At 42.0% G+C, this 16,347-nt stretch overlaps 1 pseudogene; it reads right to left on the bottom strand.

The window, feature by feature from the left end:
• Positions 1-7,257: 7,257 nt before the first annotated feature.
• LOC137433209 (uncharacterized) lies at positions 7,258-8,334 on the bottom strand (annotated as a pseudogene).
• Between the last annotated feature and the right edge of the window lie 8,013 nt (positions 8,335-16,347).

Genomic DNA, 16,347 nt, shown 5'->3' with positions numbered 1-16,347 from the left:
ACAAGATTGGTCCGGGCTGACTAATTTTGTCAGGACTGGTCCGAGACGGAGTGACAACATTTTAGCCATGACCTTATAATCCACACACAGCAGAGACACAGGGCGGTAATTCTTCAAGTTTCTCAAGTCACCCTCCTTGGGAATCAAGACCAGAATCGCTCGATGCCAAGAAAGGGGCATTATACCTGTATCACATGCTTCCTGAGCTACGCTTAGGTAATCAGGTCCAACCAAGTCCCATACTTTTGTGTAGAATTCACATGATAAGCCATCCATGCCAGGGGATTTATCTCTTGATAGGCTGTGCAGGGCGGTTTTCAATTCTTCCAGAGATAATGGAGTCTCCAGCTGCTCCCGGTCTTCTACAGAGGCTTCAGGAAGACTACTCCACAAAGTGCCACCTGCACCTGCATCTGTGCTCTTACACGAATACAGCTGAGCATAAAAGGCTCTAATTCGTTTTTGAACACCCTCAGAGCCATTGAGCAAGAGACCATCTTCTGCGAGAACACTCGCTATAGTCCTGAATTGACCTTTACGTTTTTCCACTCCTTTGAGATAATTCAGGACATATTCATCCTCAGAAATAAACTGCAAACGAGAGCGCACATACGCCCCTCGTGCCTTCACCTGACTACATGCTTTAAGGGTGCTCTTTTTTTCTTGGTATGCCTGCAGTTCAGTAGAGGTCAGTGTGGCCAGGTGCTTCTCAAGGTGCAGCAGTTCCTCTTCCAGTCTTTTGATCCCTACCCCAAGTGTTTTGCTCGATCCATGCGAGTATTCCTGACACAGCAATTTCAATCGTACCTTGCCTACATCCCACCAGAATCCAAGTGAGCAAAAATCTCCGTTTTTATTCCTCCAGGCTTGCCAAAAATTCAAAAAGATTGACAAAAGGCTTCATCCTGACTTAAAGCATTGTTCAGGTGCCACAAGCCAGGGCCTCGCCTTGTTTCCGCACGGGAAAACTTATTCCAGGCCAAGTTGTGATCTGTGAAATGGGCAACTTTTATGCCAGAGTCACTGACACTCTTACACCAACGGTGAGACACGTAAATTCTATCGAGCCGGGATTGTGATATATGACCACCTCTGATACTCGAATACGTGAATGTTCTGTCTGTGGGGTGTTGTATGTGCCAAGTATCCCTCAAGTTTAACAGTGTTATGGTTTGTTGTAATATTCTTACAGAGGGATTATGCGGCTCCTGACCTATTCGATCAAGGGAGGGGTTTAGAGTGCAATTAAAGTCTCCTCCAAGAATTACACACTCTTCACCAGGCAAGGTGAGCATGAATCTCTGCAACCGGTTGAAGAAAATCCCCCTTGCAACTCCTACACAAGGTGCATAAATGTTGACGAAATTGACAACAAATTCTTCAAACTTTGCTTTTATATGTAGCAACCGCCCCACACTGGCTTCCTTTACGACAAGTATTTCAGGTTTCCTCTTTGGTGAAAAGAGGGTAGCCACTCCACAAGATGTGTCCGTTAGGTGACTGAAAAAGGCCAAGCCTTCCCATTGGTTTTCCCATCGGGATGCAGCCTCTGGGGTCGTGTGGGTTTCCTGCAGAAAGGTTACTTCAAGTTTTTCCTTCACACAGAATGACAATACCTGGTGCACACGGAATGCATCCTTACAGCCATTGACATTCAATGATCCTATTCGTAAGTTTGATGTCATTATTGTATTGAGAGTTTTGTTTCTGTGAAATTCATCCTCCTAAACTAATTTATATTCAGGCCCATAACTCAACAGCTTTGCTAGAAACTTCCTGACTTGGGCTTGTTCGGCCGAGCCTGAAGTCCTTGTTTTATGTCCCTCTCTCCTTAGCACATACAAGGAATGCACTAGCAAGTCATAATCTTTCCACCGTTTCAGCGCATTTTCCACTTTCTTCCTGCTATGCAAGCTTTACTCGAGTATTTCCTGGCTGGGAATGCAGGAATGGCGTCCTGCAGGTAGGTCTGTCTCTAAACCAGTCAGTGACCCTTGATAGTCTTCCCCATCACCAATAGTTTCCTCATCATCGCTGTCTGGAGGTTCAAGATCCTTCTCCTTTGGTGTACTTGTACAATGTGTCAAGTCTTCTGCCATGTCGTCTCTCAAGGCTGACTTGGCATAATCTTCTGGCGCAGAGGAACGCTCCTTTGGCTCTGATGCGGCGGACGTTGCTTCACCTGTGGGAATGGATGCCTCCTCCTCAGTTGGTATAGGAGATCCAACCTTTTGGGGTGGTAAAATAGAGATGTGCTCAACTATTCCCCTTTCTGCGCCAACAGTGAGTGAAGTGACATCACCTGAGATGTCGGTCAGTGCCAGCAACTTTATTGATGCTTGTGTGTCTGGTTCCCTCTCTCTGTCTGTCCCACCGATGAATGCTACTTCAGAATCCTTTGAAACTTCGGTGTTAATCCTTCGGTTCAGAACTGCTCTTGTAGATGTTTCAATCCCTGGTTTATTTTGAAGCTTCGTTGCAGTTGTTATTATTGGATGCATTTTCTCAGGAACCAACATCACAGTATCGTTTGGCCCTGTCAAGTCAGATACCTCTAGGTTGTTTATCTTTACCATGCTGGGTTTACTACCTGACGGTCTCCCTTCCTGTTCATTCTCCAAACTGCCTTTGGGTGGATCTGAGAGAGAAGACTCTCCATATCCTGTCGTTTGATGAATAGTTTCCTCTTCTTCTTCTTCCATTTCTTCAGATTATAATATATAATATATACAGTGCATTCAGAAAGTACACTACTCACAATAAGTTAGGGATATTGGCAGGTTCTTCGGTGTGGATGATTTTGTGTTTTAATTATGTTGAAAACGTTGTTGGTCCTACTTCTATGGTTATTAATGAGTGTGAAAAACACAGCATTCTTGATTTAAATACCATAACCCTAACCCCTATAAAAAAAATCAACTCACTCCCACAATATCCCTAACTTATTGTGAGTAGTGTATTCAGACCCCTTCACTTTTTTCACATTTTGTTATGTTGCGGCCTTATGATGAAATCGTTTAAATTCATTTTTTCCCTCATCAATCCACACTCAATACGCCATAACGACAAAGAGAAAACAGGATTTTAGAAAGTTTTGCAAATTTATTAAAAAGGAAAAACTGAAATATCACATTGACATAAGTATTCATACCCTTTGCTATGACACTTGAAATTTAGCTCAGGTGCCTCCCATTTCTCTTGATCATCTTTGAGATGTTTCTCCACCTTGATTGGAGTCCACCTGTGGTGAATTCAATTGATTGGACATGATTTGGAAAGGCACACACCTGTCTATATAAGGTCTCACAGCTGACAATGCATATTCGAGCAAAAACCAAGCCATGAGGTCGAAGGAACTGCCTGCAGAGCTCAGAGACAGGATTGTGTCGAGGCACAGATCTGGGGAAGCCAACAAAAAAAATCTCTGCTGCATTGAAGGTTCCCAAGAGCACAGTGGCGTACATAATTCTTAAACGGAAGAGGTTTGGAACAACCAGGACTCTTCCTAGAGCTGGCCGCCCGGCCAACCTGAGCAATCGGGGGAGAAGGGCCTTGGTAAGAGAGGTGACCAAGAACCCGATGGTCACTCTGGCTGAGCTCCAGAGATCCTGTGTGGAGATGGGAGAAACTTCCAGAAGGACAACCATCACTGCAACACTCCACCGATCTGGGCTTTATGGCAGAGTGGCCAGACGGAATCCAAACAGTTCAATCTCGGTTTCATCAGACCACATAATCTTGTTTCTCACAGTCTGAGAGTCCTTTAGGTGCTTTTTTGCAAACTCCAAGCGGGCTTTCATGTGTCTTTCACTGAGGAGAGGCTTCTGTCTGTCCACGTCTGGCACTGAGGAGAGGCACGATTTTACGTGATGCTGACTTTTGACTTTTTGACCAAATTATTAATTTATCTTCTCCATATTCTCATCATAAAGCTTTGTTGAAAATATGATGACAAAACTGAAACCGTAAATTTAAATTTCAGGTCAATTGGATGAAAATTGATGATTTCATGTGACGTTGACCTTTTGACAAAATTATTAATTTGCGTTTTTTTTTTTGTTTTGTATACAACAGCGAGGCTCGTGAAAGAGCGAAAATTTATCACACAGAAAGACAAACCGACACATAAAACATATAACATCGGGAGCGGTAGACAAGATGGGGAGAGAGGGGGAAGGACACAAACACAACATTTGAGAGCAGGGACCGGGAGACATCGAGACATCGAGAGATCTGTGGGAGGGAGAGGGCTTTGGGGGGGGGGGGGGGGAGGCATGGGATTGAAGGGAGTGTGGGAGTTTGTTCCAGAGACGGGAGAAAAGAGGACTGAAAGAGTGAAGGTGAGCAGAGAGCCGAGATTTCGGTAGTTTAACCATCAGAGGGTTGCTGGCAGATCTTGTGGGACCTGGAGGAATATTTGGGGGACAGAGCACAGAGAGAGCTGGGGGAGCAAGGCCGGAGAGGAGTCGGTAGAAGACAGAAAGACCACCTACCTGCCTGCGGTGAGTGAGTGAAAGGCCCTAACAGATAGCTTCATCGTGGGAGATTCCAATGATTCTGAAAGCTTTGGTTTCAACAGCGTGAAGCCGAGCTAGGTGTGAGGCAGGAGCACCGGCCCAGAGGGGAGAACAGTATTCCATTGAGCTGTGGATGAAAGCCTTGTATGTGGTGAGGAGCTCAGGTGTGCCAAGAAAGGACTTCGCACGATGGAGGATGCCCAGTCGGCGACTGGCTTTGGAGGCCAGCTTGGAAATGTGGTTTTCCAAAGAAAGATCATGGCAGATAGTGAGACCCAAAAGCTTGAGCGACAGAACTTCTTGGAGAGGATTGTTGAGAAAGTAGATGGGAGGGTTGTCCAGTCGATCTTTTCGGAGAGACATAGTAAGAGTGTGAGATCTGTCAGGATTGAAAGACATGTTCCACTTGTTTGACCAGGCTGTGATTTTGTCCAGGCTTCAGAGAGTGAGGAGGCTGCAGACTGCCGATCTGAGGGAAGAGGAATGGAGCGGCAGAGAGTGGAGTCATCAGCAAAGAGATAGAGAGGATTTTCCAGAGAGTCTGAGAGATCATTGATAAAGACCAGAAAAAGCACAGGGCCCAGAACACTGCCTTGGGGAACTCCAGCCTGAACAGGAAGGGGAAAATACATATTATATATAACCTGAACAGGAAGGGGAGATGAGAGAAATCCATTCAGGGCCACACGTTGACTACGACCAGAGAGGAAGTCCGCAAGCCATGCATGGAGATTTCCATGGATACCATAGGAGGAGAGTTTGGTGAGCAGAGCTGGGTGCCAGACCATATCGAAGGCACGTGATATGTCAAGGGAGACAGCTCGGATTTCCTGTTTGGCATTGAGGACCTCCATCCATTGTTGAGACAGCAGAAGCAGCATGTCCAGAGTAGAGTGACCTGGTCTGAAACCAAATTGATGATCAGAGATCAAGCCATTGGAGAAGAGGAAAGATTTCATATCCGAAGCTTTTCAAAGCTTTGAAATTCAGCTTTGAAAGGTTTGAAATTCAAAATTTCAAAAATTTGAAATTTCAAAAAAGTTTGAAATTCCCGCCGAACAAAAAACGACTCCTGCGAACAATTGACGACGCTTCCGAACCCCCGCGCATGTTTGGCGAACTTTTGGAGCCTAAAATACGAATGTTGGACTATGCCATTTTTTCGACATTCGCATCGTTCGCGTGTCCCGTGAAAACCCACCTTAAGATTCATCAAAGAACTGAACTATTTCTATCTCATTAACAATACATCGGAGTTTGTTGTCATTACAATGCATTTTATTAATTAAGAGGACGAGGGACAGGTTTCAATTGGAATGCCCGCGATAACTCGCTTACTTAGAAGTTTTATACTTCTACACTTGGAACTGAGGTGCTTGCCAATGGGGGGTGGGGGGTTGATATTAGTACTAGTCACAACTTTCAATGACTAAATAATGATCCGTATATTACCAAGATATCGTTATCTAAATGGTGTAATGGGGGTGAGGTTGTAGTGCTATAAAGGGGTCGATGGGGGTCTAATGTAATTAATGCAACTACTCACATTCTGTGCAGACAAACAGACCCAAATCAGATACCCTCTCCTCTGTCGAGAAGAAAAATTATTCCTCACAAAAAAAGATAACGCAATCAGAGAAGATATTTGAGGCTTTTCACTTTTTTTTACAGAGATTTCAAAGACTATAAACAAGAACTTGGAATAAAAAAAATACATATAATCCGGTTATATGCACCTTTATTTTTTTTGCAGCGATTCAAAGAGAATAAAGATCAACTCGGAATAAAAATATCAAAGCAAATAATCCGGTTAAATACACAAAAATTGTCAAAATGCCACTCAAAAATTCAAAATAAAAACAAAACAATTCACCACCTGCACAAGGTTTGTTCAACACCTGCACATTCATCACCTGCACAAGATGTAACCGCAGCAATCCTTGCAAAAGGGTTGTCTACTCTTTAGAAACTCATCAATTGGCTTCTCAACATAATGTTTTGCATATTTAATGTGGAGAAATGTGCAAAACCCTGAAAATAGATAACGTGCAAGAACTCTCATTGGTGATAAATGTTTTTGTGCGTAAATAAACCCGATCGCTGACGAAAAACTTTGAACAAAGAACACTTTGGTGTTTTGGTGTACAAGTTGTTGATCTCCGATTGTGGCCAGTTCATAAATACACAGCGATACAGCAATACCGGTACTGCACATTGGTTTATAGTTTTGATTTTTTTCATTGGAGAGAGCGATGACTTCAGAATTAGTCTAACACTCCATAGGTACTCTTTGCTTCTCCCGTTGCTTGTTATCTCCATATGCATGTGTCATGGATTCCCTAATCCCTTCGGTTCTGGAATAAGCACCTCAACTCAGACACTGTGCAAGGTTTATTGAGGGATAAGGATAACATGCATGGTAGATATATGGGTGCACAAGCTAGTAGCACCTTTTGGTCTTCACACAGCCAGCCACCAACAACATCTCAAGGAATCACAATTTGTATTCTGCTTCATATACTTTTCTTCAAAGGACAAGGCACTCAAAACATTTCCCCAGTTTCAAAGATTGTAGCAAGGAGAAAGGCTCAGCAGGCGGGGAGCTGCTCATAAAAAAAGAATGTTGATGCAAGGGCAAACAAAGATTTTGTCAACAGCTTCCCAAAACCAGACAGTCAGACGCTAGGGAGGCAAATGGGTCATATTGCCCCCAATTAGCCTGAGTTTCGAATGAAATCCCTTACACATGTTTCAGAAGGTGCAACCCAGGTCTCAAAGTATCCACCTTCGTGTTTGTGCGATTGTGTGCGTGTCCAAAATGCATGTATAGGTGTGTATGTTTGTGTTGTTGGCTGCTATCTCCACATGTGGGTGAGTTTCTCCTGTGCGGTGTCTTCTCCCCCATGTGAATTAGTTTGTGTTTATTTAAATTTGATAACTGATTAAAAACCTTCAAACACACAGCACACTTGTATGGGTTGTCCCCAATGTGAATGTGTCTGTGTTGATTTAAGGCTACTGGACGACTAAAAACCTGAGAACACACAGAACACTTCTACGGTTTCTCCCCCGTGTGAATTAGTTTGTGTTTATTTAAGCTTGATGAATGACGAAAAACCTTTGAACACACAGCACACTTGTATGGCTTCTCCCCCGTGTGAATTAGTTTGTGTGTATTTAAATTTGATAAATGATTAAAAACCTTCGAACACACAGCACACTTGTATGGCTTCTCCCCTGTGTGAATTCGGTTGTGGATATTTAAGCTTGATGAATGACGAAAAACCTTTGAACACATAGCACACTTGTATGGCCTCTCCACCGTGTGAATTAGGTTGTGGCTATTTAAGCTTGATGAATGACGAAAAACCTTTGAACACATAGCACACTTGTATGGCTTCTCCACCGTGTGAATTAGGTTGTGGCTATTTAAGCTTGATGAATGACGAAAAACCTTTGAACACACAGCACACTTGTATGGCTTCTCCCCCGTGTGAATTAGGTTGTGGCGATTTAAGCTTGATGAATGACGAAAATATTCAGAACACACAGCACACTTGTATGGCTTCCCCCCAATGTGAATGTGTCTGTGTTTATTTAAGGCTACTGGACGACTAAAAACCTGAGAACACACGGAACACTTGTACGGCTTCTCCCCTGTGTGAATTAGGTTGTGTCTATTTAAGTTTGATAACTGATTAAAAACCTTTGAACACACATAACACTTGTACAACTTCCCTCGTTGGTTGTTATCTTCATTCGCGGGTTTCAGCAGGTGCAACGCAGTCCTCCCACAACTTGATGTGTCCATCTCCATTTGATCCTTTTGACTTGATGCTGATAACCACAAAATCTTTACAACGCTTGTGCTGATTCTTCACAAATTTTGTCTCAATGTGGACGAGTGTGCAAAATCCTCAGGACACAATGAGCATGTGTTCAACTTCTCCCGAGTTTGTCCTTTGTGATGTTGAAATAAAACTGAAAAAGGAAAAACGAGAGAGAGAAAAAGAGAGAGAAAGAGAGAGAAAGAGAGAAAGAGAGAGAGAGGACAATTAGCATATTAAAAATCATTTACAAAACCCTTTTTAATGAGCGATCACTCAAATTTCACCACCTCCCTACACCATAACAATGATACGTAACACGCCGTGAATAACTTTTGAAAAATATATTCCATTCACGAAACCTCCGTGGAGTTGATTATTTCCCTGGTGATGATTAAAGGGCATTTACCAATCAATTATTCCCAAACAGAGGCACCAAGACTTGCTCATAGAGCTTGAAGTTGTTGTCACGTAGCGTGCTTGACCGAGTCTTCATCGTGCCTAATTAGTCTGCGAATAAAGATAGGCCGAGGTGCTTGTCTCTTCACACCCTCTTCAACCTTTTGGAAGATTAGACACTCCGGAATAGTGCAGATATACAAAAAGATATAGATGTACATCTCCTGAATGCTGTTATGCATTCCAGAGGGGCATTACATGACAGCTAAATATGACGGATATCAATCTATTCCAATTAAAATAAATAACTCAATGCGATCATTAAACACAAGGCATGTTAATTTTCTGTGCTCAATTTTGAGAAAGGGATAATATTGGCTCTTTTAGAAACAGAAAGAGACAATATTGTCTTTTACAATATGTCGTCACTCGGAGGCAAAAGGTCAGAAACGTTCTCTTCTCTTCGAATCAGAGCTTGCAGGATCATGCGGCAGAATTTGCCAGGCACCACAAATAAGTCATGTTGCACTCCAGCTTAAATAATGGTTTTGCAAGTGCACCACAAGATAATATGTTACAGGATTTAGATAAAAGCAACAAAATGGTACCGTGAAAGGTTGGATCCTGTCTTTACAGACTACTGAGCGCGATGAGGAAGGGTGCAGTATGCATCCTTCTGGTAGATTATGGAACTACCCATACTCTTCCTGGAGCTGGCCGTCCGACCAAACTGAGCAACTGGGCAAGAAGGACCTTTATCAGGGAATGGGCGAAACCCCCAAATCCTGATGTGCAGAGCTGATAGAGAAATACCCAAGAAGACACAAACCTGTAATCGCTGCCATTGGAGTGTCTACAAATTATTGACGCAGGGGGTTGAATACCGTTACGTTTGTGGGGGTAGGTGATGAATTGCCATAATGGAGTTAGGATCGTATAGGTTTTACTAGGAGCAATGAAGCATGGAGGCGAAGAAGAAGAACCTTGATCTCATAAGTAGGGAACCTGTCAGGTGAAGAGTGTTTGCATGTCTCCATAAGGGGCGTGGTTCTTGTGTTAACTAGACAGGGCTTAAGATTAATTCCCCAGTGTGGAATTGACCCTTGTGATTTTTCACGTTTTTTTTTTTTTTTTTTACATTCATTCAGCCGGCCGTGCAATGGGCTCCATTAGTCACAACACCGACAAGCTGACGGAACCCAGCACATTGGCCGATTGGGCTTAGCCCACGCAACAACCACAGACGTAATCCCTCTCACTCTCCCCCTCTGTCTGGTGCTGGCATCGTGACGGTCGGTCACGTTTTTCGTGTGCACCGTGGAGGGAACATTCGGAGCTTTATTGAGCCTATACCACGTTGGGGGCAGGGGGGGGGGGAGGTGTTGTTAGACTCGGTGCTTCTCGAAAACCAGAAAAGAACAAAAAACAGAAAATTGTCTGAGCAGGTCAGACACAAGATTGTAGCCAAGCATGGGCAATCTGAAGGCTACAAGTCCATCTCCAGAGACCTTGATGTTCCTGTGTCCACCGTACACAATGTTATCAGGAATAGAGTAGCCAACCTCCCTGGACGTGACCGCAAGAGAAAACCTGATCGAAGATTGCAGTGAAGGATTGTTTCAATGTTGGAGAAAGCACCTATATCAACTGCCAAACAGATTCAAACTGACCTTCAGACACAAGGTACGACAGTGTCAACTCACACCATTCGTCACCAACTCAATGAATGGAGACCCATGAAGACCCCACTGCTGCTGAGAGATTGACATAAGAAAGCCTGACTGGAGTTTTCCAAAACGAACCTGAACAAGCCTAAATCCTTCTGGGAGAATGTCATGTGGACAGATGAGATCAAATTAGAGCTTTGTGGTAAAGCACATCATCTCTATGTTAACAGAAAACAAAATGAAGCTTTCAAAGAAAACAACACCTTCCCTGCAGTCAAACATGGAGGACGTTCAGTGATGTTTTGGGGTTGCTGTGCTGCCTCTGGCACTGGGTGCCTTGAATGTGTGCATGGCATCATGAAATCAGGAGATTACCAAGGCATTTTGGAGCACAATGTTCATCCCATTGTCAGAAAGCTGGGTCTCCAACGAAGGTCATGGGTCTTGCAGCAGGACTATGCCCCCAAAAATACTTCAAGCAGCACCCAGGAATGGTTCAAGACAAAACGCTGGATTGTTTGTTCTCAAGTGGCCAGCAATGAGTCCGGATCTAAATCCCATTGAACACCTGTGGGGAAATCTGAAAACAGCAGTTGGGAGAAGACACCCTTCAAATCTGGGAGAACTGGAGCAGTTTGCACAAGAATAGTGGGACAAACTGCCAGTAGAGAGGTGTAGGAAGTGCTTGACTGCAGTTATTTTGTCCAAAGGCTGTGCTAAAATTTCTATTTTCTGATTTAAAGCGACAGATTAAGTTCTGAATCAAAAACAAATGTTCTGTAATATTAACAGTTAAATAAATAATAGTGGAGACCAAATAGTTTCGTCAATTTCAACATATTTTTCGAGAAAACTGTGAGTTATTTGAAAAAAAGTGCAAGGGTGCCAATATTTTTGAACACGAGTGGACCATTATATTCAAGAAAGAATATCGCACAGATCACTGACAAAGAAAGAGCAAGCAAAGGCCTATTATATTATTCATGTGATCATCTGTGAAAAAAATGCCTCCATAAACAGAAAATAAAAGATAAAAGAAACACAGATGCCTTCCATGTTGATCGATGTCAAGGTATACATTCTTTGCCCAAAGTAATTGGCACTTACCACCATGGTGTGGAACTTTCTGGATGTCAAAGCAAACGCCTCACCAACTGCTCGCACCTATACGGTTTTCCCACCTGGAAAACATGCAATTCACCAGATGATGCATCATGTCATGCAAAGCGTTAACCTAATGAAAATGTAACGGTTTAAAAAAAATAGGATTCTTTATGAAATGGCCTTCCTTTAAAATCTCATGCACAATCATACAGGTTATATGATCAAATATTAACATGCATTATCAAAACTGCATTTTGTACGTACTTTACTTCGAATGACAAAGCAAATCTGTAATTGTGTTGAAAAAGTAAACTGACTTTACAACAAATCTTGCTTGATATCCATTACCAAGGAACCTCCTGGAAATCTCGTGTTAATGAAGGAAAAAAAGACTCGTCTCTCGAAAGCGTTTGTACTGAGACAGAGTTTCCTCATCCGCGTTTGTATTGTCTAATTTAATTTAAACTAGGGCGTGCCCGTACGTGGGTGCAAAAAAACATGCGTGCAAACAACAACAACAAACAAAAACTTTGAAACCACGTGGCAGTAACGACCACAGAACCCCCCCCCTCTATTTACATGAAATGGTTTGGTCCATTCGCAACGACCACAGAACCCCCCCCCCCTCTATTTACATGAAATGGTTTGGTCCATTCGCAAAGCCAAAGCGAACGGCGAACGGCTAAATCGCCATAGCTCGGTAACTACTTCTCCGATTAATATGAAACCTTGAAAAGGCACATCCTCAGGTCCCCAGCAATATATCTGGCAAGTTTCAATTAGATCGGACCCGTGGTTGTCGAGAAACAGCGGTCACAGACAAACACACACACACACACACAGACACACACACACACACACAGACACACACACACACAGAGATTACTGGAATTATAGATAGTGTAGAAGAATTCGTAGCTGTGAGACTCACAGGACTCCAATGACCGGACACAGGTTTACAAAAGGTCATGACTTTATTATTAACTGGTTATTCACTTTCATATGTTGCAGTGTGATCCAAATAATATCGTTTAACATAATGGACCAGTTTAACTCTATCCGCATGGTCCTTCTTGTTCGGCTGCAGCGCCGAACTTGTGGTACGCGTTCATTCCGTCGTGCAGGGCTTCGTGGCGAGTCCTCTTTCGTTCCGTCGGGCAGGGGTTATCGTGGCGAGTGCTCCTGAATCAAAGTCTGTTCTGGTTTATATCGGCACGCTTGAGTTAATCCTCTGTCCGCTGAAATCGTAATCCCTTCTCCGCTGCTTCTAATCCGTTACTCGATCGCCTTACTGGAGCCGGTTCGCCCCCCCCCCCCCTGCTGGGAGTTGCATTTGCCTCACAATAGGAGGGTGCTCTAGCCTGGGGCTGTGACCAGGTGAACAAGAGATTACCACGTTCGTGCAAATTCCTGACATTCATTTACGAAATCGTCTATCTGCTTCGGTTTCCAATTCCAACGATCACTATGATGTCAAGATCTCTACTTCCATATTGGTTTTGATTAATGCCATACAGTACATTTAATACCATGCCATACAGTACATTAATGCAGTACAGTACTTCCACAATTCCCTCATTTTTTTGTTTTTGTTTATATTAACCATTAATCTAAACATCAATATAAGTAAACAATCAATCACTACAAGTAAACATCAATATAAGTATACGTAAATAATCAATCACTGCAAGTAAACATCATTACAAGTATAAGTAAATAATCATAACTTTGGTAATCAAATTCCCTTGGGCATACACCGTCATCCTGCAAGAATCACAAAACATTTCGTTGGTCATGGCTCCTTCCATATTGTTCAATCTATTGCATTTGCATCACAAATATATTTTCAAAACAACACTTCACCATCACCAAGATACAACAATTTCACTTCATTTTCAAGTTTTATAAAGCATCTGCACCATCTGGCAAAAACGTTTGTCTCCACACAAATGTTGACTTTGTTTGAAAGGAAGGGCTGATCACTTGTGTTTGAATCCTGGTATGAAACATTTTCTCCTAATGTCTTCATAGCTCCTGCACTATTTCGTGTAGGATTTCGCTGTTGTGGTAACATTTCGGAGTCATAGACTGACCCTGCTCTCCTTGTAGCATTCTTGCCACTTTTTGCTGTAAACCATAGTAATTCCTGAACAAGGCCTTCACCCAGTTGTAGTCGACTTGCCTCCACCCTCATTGTGAGTGGGCAGCAAGTATTGGTGTGGCGTTGATTGGCCAGCAAGATGTGGAACAGGGATGCCGGATGCATCCACAATGATGTTGGGACCATGGTGTTCAGGTCATTCATGGTCCTTACCAGGAGCAACCAGCAGAATCGTGCACAGCTGTTGTGACAAGGGCACAGCCGTTTTTTGCAGCTCCATGCTGGTTCCCCGGACTTTGGTGAAGTAATAACATATGTCCCCGCATTTCACAGAGGTTGCAGGTAAAATGTCGTTGTCCTGCAACTTCTGATGTGGTGAATGTTCGAAGCCTTCGAACAAGAGTAAGTGATCGCCTTTCTTTCATATGTTGCAGTGTGATCCAGGCAAATGGTCACATAAATTTCCTTGGTGAAGGTAAGCATTCATCTCCTAGTTACATGGGAGAATGTCTTCATCATTCTTTGAGAAAGAGGGTGTATGCCACGGTTAACTTCATTTTTTAGCCACAAATTTTCTTTCTTTCTCGAACTTCTTCCCAATTCCGTTAGCAATCCCTCCAAAATGTGATCTCGTCTTATCTTTATGCTCAGTCACATCTGAATCTGCTTTCCGCACACACTGAATCAGATAGGGTATATCTTACCATGAAATCAGCATAATCATGTATGTCTTCCGACAGTTTCACATTCAACAATTTGTTGTTTTTCCTTAACACAAAAAGTTATATTCATTTATATGCGTCACACAAATAATATTCAATCAGGTATGTATTTTATTACTAAACTAAGAATAGCATTGTATATGATTACAATCACAAACGGGAATATCTAATTCCCAACAACAATTTTCCCAAACCAACAAATTAAGCATAATGTATTATTACCATAATTCCTCTCCACTTTTTCTTTTCCCTCTTTTTTCCTAACAGTGTGTCACTCGTGGTGATATGAGTTCACTGATATTGTAATTGACACAACTCATAACATTGTCGTTATGCCATTATCTTAATTCTACTGTTTATGTCGCCATAAAAGTCTTCCTTTTCTGGTTCCACATTTCTTTCCTCATTTGTCACTTCATGCGTTATCATCGTGTTGTTGGTTACCTTATTCAAACACACCGTCACTAAGGCTTTCAAGCAAGCCACCACTAAAACAATTGCCAATATAACTACTAAACCAACAAACAAGTCTGCTACTCCTTGTATATATTCATACCTATGACATAGTTATATGTCGATGACATTTAACATTATATACCAAACTAACAAGCTTCCTAAAAGGTAAATAAAGAAAATCCCTTAATATGTAACATAATCAGATTATTTGTCTTGCCCTGATCCCCCTATCTCCCGGGGTTGAACTCAATCCCCTGATCATGAGTGTAGTTGTGATACATTTTTCACTCATGTTGTATTTATATCAGCAGGTAATTGTATGTCATGTAGGCAAATAAATGTCACTATCCCAAGTAGGAATATCACATGTTGAAAATGTAATGTTTATCAATGCAAGGGGTGTTAAAATGTAATTCAAATGACTGTAAATCACGACTATCATTTATCTACCACTGAATGTTCTGCTGGGCTGCTAGGTGCAGCCTCATTTTCTGTGGGATCGTCCACCTTAGCCCCATGTGCTTGTTTGCAATGAGGGGCATGAATCCAACTTTCTATTTTGGGTCCATATTTTTTCTATTCTTATCAATCTCCTATGGTTTATCATTTCGTTCCAAGATACCGCCACCAAAGGTTTTAACCAAAGCTCTACCAAACTATTTCCAATTTGAACAAAAAATGCCAGTGAAACAATGATTCGAAGAATTAACTTCAAGGGGTCAATGAATTTATTCTATAGCCAGATCTAATTTTCCCATCCAATAGTTTGCCTTGCCACATGTCATATTATAACACCTTAATAAACCTTCGAAAAAATGTTTCCCATCTCAACAAATTTCCTTTTTTTTTTTTCTTCAAATAGCCATGCGTAACTTACGTATTTAACTACAATTTCCTCTCAATTTGTTTGGCCTAACTGGCCGCAAAAGTGGCTGCCAGCATGCAGTACCGTTTTTTATCTACCAAGGAAGTGTTCCACACAAGACCTCTACCAAAATGTTGTTTGTAAAAAACAAATCTGGGATTTCTGATTACATGGATGCACACTCTCAGGACATTTTCAGGCTGCTGTTAACAATCCACTACGATAACTTAATTCCTTTACCCACAATCAAATAATTAGTACAAATTGAGGATATTATCCCTATCACATTCTTTTATAGATTCATTATGTTGGATCTAATTTTTTCCCAATAATTTTCCACTGCTGTAAGGCGGAACAATAGCTCTCATAAGTCTTAGTAATATCGTACTTAATTTGCCCAGCAGCGAATAATTTATTTACTATCCTTTCTCATCTGTTAACCAGTGACTTTGTTTAAACTCCAGAACTGAAAACCCACAATAGTTCAAACCAGCAAAATTTTTTTTACTATTTTCCCATATCATCTATGCCTAAAACACATCCATACATACAGCACAATTTATATGCTGATAAAATTCAAGTTTATATATATAAAAATCCGTGAGCAGAGTACTCTGGGAAGTCAGTGTAAGACCTCTCCCAAATTTGGCTAATTTTGTACTCCCACATTTTTTGTACTCCCACATTGT

This window comes from Myxine glutinosa, chromosome 8, assembly GCF_964187855.1.
Source record: "Myxine glutinosa chromosome 8, kmMyxGlut1.1, whole genome shotgun sequence".
NCBI classification, from domain to species: domain Eukaryota; kingdom Metazoa; phylum Chordata; class Myxini; order Myxiniformes; family Myxinidae; genus Myxine; species Myxine glutinosa.
Note: the sequence above shows the minus strand (reverse complement) of the source record. Positions and strands in the feature narration are given on the sequence as shown.